Here is a 6,052-nt window from a genome sequence, read left to right as displayed (position 1 = left end):
TAGCATTTAAAGCTATAGTGAGATCAAGATCTTTGAAAATAATATATTTATCGATGTGGTAATGATTATTGATAGGAAAAATGATAAAAAAGAAAGCTGAAAATTTATAAATGCCAAATAAAGGATGTCAACAAAAATTTGATGTCATTTACAAATTCAGTATTATTAATATTAAATAAAGTGTTGTTACTAAATCTGATTTGAGATCTAGTAATTTCCACCTTATGTTTTTGTCATTCTCCCTTGTTGGTATTTGGTGACGACAGTGAGCGAGGAGCAAGGATAGTTTTTGTAAAAAAATAAAAAATAACAGTGTATATTCTCACATGTGTTCATGTGTATATAAATGTATATATAATAAAATAAATTATATACTTTCAATTTTCATGATATATATATAGCATTGTTAAACTTTTTATGCGTATTTACAATAGAATCAACAGGTCGGGCTAAAGACTAGGCAAGTTCAAGAGAATAAAGGAAAGCACAAGCTATTTAATCCTCAGGCTCTAAGGGGCTTTAATACTGGCTACAATAACCGGTAATACGGGTTGAGGTTGGCAAAATACCAACCCATCAAGATACAGAAGCCGTTTTGAATCCACTCGGGCTAGTCTCTCTCTCTTTTTTTTTTATAAAGATTTTTCATATAATTCCTAATATATTTTATAATATAATTGAAAGATGTTGACACTCAAATTTCATACGAACATTATCTCATTTAGATCATTGCATATGTAATAATTAAGCATTTTTATATATGTTTGTAGTTATATAAACAGTATCATTCATCTTTTATTTTTCATCTATTTGTTGCGTGAATATGCATGCCTTTATAAGATTAAATAAATATGTGATACTTATACACACACCAAAATAAGATATCTACTTAATTAATTTGGATTAAAAAACTAGTTAAACTAAGTATTTATTGAAAATAAGTGTTAATTTTTCTAAAATATTTTCTTAAATTATAATTTAATCTTTATATTATTTTATTACAACTCACTACTCAAATTTAAGACTCCAAATATAATTTTAATATTTCAAATTAAGCCAAACCCATATCAATAACAAAAAAATTTTTATACAAAAAATTTCACTAGCCCGCACTATCATGGGTTGGCCTGTATTCACACCGTTCCTGGCTATGAGACCGTCTCCATGCACACCGCCAGATCAAACTTGGACGTTCAATGTTGGTTTGGGTTGTGCAATCTAACAAATTATGATATTTTGGTGTTAATAACGACAGGGTTGGGTTTGATCATTGAAGGAAGAGGAAGAGGAGTTGTTTACGACACTTCAAGAGCGTTTGTATCTTCAATTATTGGTACGGAAGTGGGGAACTTGGTACAAATAATTAAGAGGGTTAATCTAAAGTGAACAAATTTGTGACATCGTGTCAAAAAAATAAATCTTTACTAAAAGAAATTTGATTACAAGTACTTCTTCTATGCGGATTTTCAGGGAATCCAAACTCTGTTCAATGACACTACCTCCGGTTCTATTTATAAGATTTTTACAAATGAAGTTTTATAAATAGAACTAAAGGTAGTACTTCATTAGAGGGCTAAAAAAAACAGTTAAAAGAATCACAAATTTTAAAATCATAATTAACACAAAAGCATAAAAATATGATTTCATTGGAAAAGTATACAAAATATATAATAAGAAAATATTATTTTATTCTAACAATATTTTAAAAATATGATAATATGGATTTCCCTCCACATCTAAAATCTCTTTAATTCCATAAATGAAAAATTAACATAAAAGAAAAAGGGAGAATTTCAGATAGCACTACAGAAGCAACATAATTATGACTGAGCAAACCCGTTATTCTATTTCCTTACACCGTTTACCTTTCGGCTCCTCTCTCCGCTTTTATCGAATTTCTCTCTTTAATTACTTCTCTAAACTATCTCTATACCTAAACTCTTACATAATGTGTGGGCTCTATATTTTAATAATACTCATATATTTTAGCTATCTCTGTCTTAATATAAATGAATAAAGAGAGAAATATTGTATTAAAAAAAACACACACACATATTTATTTTATTTGAAGTTTATATTTTAAAATTTAAATTTCATATTAAATTCATCATTATTTTTAGGAGAAAACTTATATCCAGTTCATTAGGTCCAGTCCAACCAGTTCTCTAATTAGCATGTGCCACCTGGATTCACAACACACCTTATCATTTCACATTGTCTCCTGCTCCGTTAACGAGTCGTAACATTAATCATTTCCTTCTTGTGTTTTTTTCCCCCCAAATAACAAGGTAAGCTTAAGCTTGAGAAATTAACAAATCAAAACAAACCTTCACCGGAAAAAAAAAATCAAAACAGATTACATCAGGGGAAAGACATCCGAGATAGCATTACGAAGATCTTGTGAACTTGAGCTCCATAGAAGGCAGGAGATTCTTGTAGATACAGTCATTTCCTAAATTTACAATACTATTTGCTACTACGGATTTCTCCTCCCTATCTCCGTTCATGGGGCGGTGATCGTCAAGAAATGACGGCAGCCGATGAGAAATGCCGACAGTGCCCAAGAAGTTGCCGCGGCAGTGAAGAGAGGGCAGTGGCAGTGTACTCGGCAAAGCGGATCGGATTGTCAGCCGAGGAAGATTGACCAACAGTGGACGGCAGCAATCTGTGTTATTAATTCCATAGTAGCAAATAGGACTGTAGATTCAGGAACTTGCAACTGATTAAAGAGGGGAGACAGTGTGAAATGGTGACGTGTTTAATTAATCTAGGTGACACGTATTGATTTGTTAACTGGTTGGACTGGATCTAATGAACTGGATATAAGTTTTCTCCTTATTTTTAATCTGGAATATTATTTTAATTTTATGTTGTATTTCTTTGAAAATAAACTAAATATATCTAAATTTTGGAAAAACTGATGAGCCCTATGATTAGTTCAATTCTCCAGGTAGTACATATATAGTTGGTACGATAGTATTTCAAAGTGCAATTCACACGAAAATAGTGGAAGTTAAATAGTTTTAACGGCAGATTTTGGATAAATTTGGGTTTCGTTTTGAAATTTAGGACATTAGAATTTTAACTAGTACATATTTTATTTTTTCCAGCTTTATGTGAAATAAAGTTGGTCAAAAAAAGCCTCACCTCTTCCTACTTTTCCAACATGAAAGCTCTCGTTTTCCTAGTCAATTAGCAACTTCAAAGTCTTCTTTTTCTAGCTGGACAAGGATATCATTATTAATAAATTAAACCGTCGAATTTTTGGCTCCATTGTTCTGTTTTCTAAGTCTTTATTTTTTTTTTTTAGATTTCATTCAACTGAAATAATTGCCCTTCACCTACTTATTTTGATGAGTGAATATTCTTGTTTGAATCTTTCAGTCATTTTATTTATCAGATTCAGCAACATAGACTGACACGTTACAATCACCCATATATATATGACCCAAACGTTTCAATAAATTAAAATTTTATTTAAATATTAAAAGTTGTTGCATAAGATAATTAAAGGTAAGATTTATTATTTGACATATGTATATATATTTTACACTTTGTTGGATACTTGTAATACGTGCAAATAATTTTTAGTTTTACGAATTAAAATGTTTTATTAAAGGCCACAAAAATAAAAATGTTACCAATATATAGAATGAGTTTTACCTGCATAAGTCAAAAGTGACAAATTTTTACCTTTTAGCATTTTCCTTTATTTTTTTTTCTTTTTTCAGGTTGAAAACTTGAGAGTTGACTAGAAAATGATTCGTTGAACCGAAAATCAGTTTAGCATGTTAAATATTTAGTTAGATAAGACAATTAAAGCCTGGAGGGAAAAAAGAGTTATTTTTCCTTAATTTTTCCTTAACGCATATGCGCCCTTCCTATAGATTAGGATCTAATACGACTTTAATCAACTTCTTATTCTTTATTTTTTGCCAACCGATCTTGATTGACTTCTTAATCTATCAGCATTGGGATGATTCGGCCATCTCTTAAGAATAATTATACGATGTCGAATTATATAACAGTAAACACAAGAAAGATTGATAAAACAAGGAGTCTTGTTCATATGTGATGATATAAATATGAATTAAAAACGCAAAAGTCACGAAAACTTTAAAATTAAATTAGTCTGCCCCAAACTAAGCTATTATATTCCTACATAAAATTAAAATTTCTTAACCCTTCCGTTCAAAGATTAAGGGGGGGGGGAACCAGGGATTGATTAGCACAAACGGCATTTTTTCTATCTTTTCTATATAACTCACTTTCTCGATCCCTAGCCATTTGTTTGACACGAGAAAAATAGAGAGAGAGAAAAAAAAAGGAGATGAGAAATTTTAATGAGTTTAATTCAACAGATTGGAGAAGTGGGGTTATAAAATTTTAATAAAAAAAAGATGTGAGTAAGAAAAATGAATTAAAATTTTTTAACTTCACTTCTTCAATTTTTTAAAATTGAATTCATTAAAATTTTTCTTACCTTCCTGTCTTGACTTTTCTCCATTTTTCTCATATTAAATAGATCTTGAAGTTTTGATGACGACGAGTTCTGAAAACTTCCAGCAAGGTTTTATAATGATATTTATTTTTCTTTGCCAAATTTATAATAAGATTTAACTATATGCTAAGATTGTGTGTGAAGAAATGATGATGATGATGATGATGATAAATGAGCAGGCAACTTGCCAAGATGCAGAAATTTTATTGAAACGAGTGAATTTATTGTTGATGCCGTAGGATGAATTAATATGATTACACTCTGTAAAGAGAGTGCTAGCAATTAAGATAGAACTGAACCGATTACTATAATTCAGAGAGTGCTTAATGCCACAGCAGTCAATAATTAAGGTGTGTGATTAATATATAGAAGTCAATTATTCAATGATTTAAATTAACCTTAAGGTAAACTAAACTAGAAAAACAAGAAACCAGGACACCTAACATAGTTGACACTTCATTGGGTTCCTTAAATATTTAACTGCGGTTTGATCCTTGATAGTATGTATAGAGTTGGTCTCATGGGTAGTATTAAAGCCCCTTTGGAAAGCATATAGTGTGAGGGATTAGCCACCGTTACTCACAGCGGATATCTTGGGTTAAAAAAAGAAGAAGAAAGAAAGCAGGATTTGACTAAACAACTAAAGTATGTTTTTCATTTAGAAGAATACATATAATACTGATGTGGATTGACTAATTATCGTGACTAAATAAAATATTAAAATTTTATGAAAGGTCAATTTAATCAAGAAGATAAAGGACTCAAATTAATTTTAAAAAGGTAAACTATGGAAACAGAATTTGACTAAACAATAAAACAAATTTTTTCAGTTAGAAAAATACCCGTAACACCGATGTAGATTAACTAATTAACGTGAATAAAAGGTTAGAATCGTGTGCAAGTTTCAATAGTTGACTCGAAACATTTTATTTATAACTTTTGTTGATATATGCCTAATTGATAATTGTATCGTTCAGTGCAGCGAATATTAATGAAATTAACCTTTTTTAACAAAAAATGCCGTCACATGATTCATATATTTTATTTCGGAAAATAAATGATCTTTTTTTTTTGAGATTTTTTTAGCCAACTATTTTGAGACTTGTAAGTTTCTGTTTTTGGGGTGTTTATTGTTATGTTTTAAAAGTATACATGATCGATTTTCAAGGACCTAATAGATAAAACTTTTATAAAAATATTTAAATTAAGTACTCTTCTACTAATCCAATACAGTTTTTTTTTTTTCGTTTAGAAAAAAAGGCATGCTATTCATTTTAAATTAAATATGGATCTTGCTAGATTGGACAAAGTAAAAATTATACGTCAATTTTGAATCTTAAATTTAATAATTATTTTTTTTGTGTGAATAAAAGTTTAGGTAAGTTGAGTTCTCAGAGCTCACTAAAGTCAGGGTATGTCTTTTTACTTAGAGACTATTTACAAAGATACTTACAGATTGCCCACCTTAATAACAAGATCCTCACATCGACAACCTAATTCGAATTCACAACTTTACTAAATTTGTTGTATTGTATTGTCTGTTATGAACAT

Source organism: Neltuma alba, unplaced genomic scaffold, assembly GCF_004799145.2.
Source record: "Neltuma alba isolate B1F8T4 unplaced genomic scaffold, ASM479914v2 tig00010229_pilon, whole genome shotgun sequence".
NCBI classification, from domain to species: Eukaryota; Viridiplantae; Streptophyta; class Magnoliopsida; order Fabales; family Fabaceae; genus Neltuma; species Neltuma alba.
The sequence above is the reverse complement of the archived record's forward strand: the minus strand, read 5'-3'. Positions refer to the sequence as shown.